General features: G+C 41.9%; 1 protein-coding gene across 1 annotated transcript in view; it reads right to left on the bottom strand.

Annotated features, from left to right (window-relative positions):
- Window positions 1–444, bottom strand: part of LOC111654159 (chitotriosidase-1-like) — a 6,643-nt gene that overhangs the window by 1,218 nt on the left and 4,981 nt on the right. The gene's annotated exons all lie outside the window — the stretch shown is intronic.

Genomic DNA, 444 nt, shown 5'->3' with positions numbered 1-444 from the left:
TGGTATTTACAGTATTAGAGTTGATTTTGTCTCCAGTATCTTGGGATCCCTGGAACAAGGGGCTGTGATGTCCTGTGACAGTTTCCGAGGGACACAGGTATAGTGTCAAGAGTGACATTAAAATAGTTTACCCGGCAACCTGTGTGACTTCATAACTCGCATAGATGACCGCCTTCTCAGCAGAGACACTAGTTTAAATCTTAAATTAAATATATAAATGTAACATATGGAATATTTCTGAGAGTCCCAGAAGAAAGGATCTGACCTGGCACAACAGTGTAAATTTCTGCTTGTTGTCTGATTTGCTTCCTGCTGCTGCGGGAAACCTCCAGTCCAGGCTGAGCCCATCAAAACCATATGTTCTCAGTAGTGTGATAGCAGACTGGATGAACATTGCTCTTCTTGTTTGTGTTGACACCATCGTACTGAATCTGGTAAAGATTA

This window comes from Seriola lalandi, unplaced genomic scaffold, assembly GCF_002814215.2.
Source record: "Seriola lalandi dorsalis isolate HSWRI2012SDOR001 ecotype SW California unplaced genomic scaffold, Sedor1 jcf7180002054262, whole genome shotgun sequence".
NCBI lineage: Eukaryota > Metazoa > Chordata > Actinopteri > Carangiformes > Carangidae > Seriola > Seriola lalandi.
The sequence above is the reverse complement of the archived record's forward strand: the minus strand, read 5'-3'. Positions and strand labels throughout refer to the sequence as shown.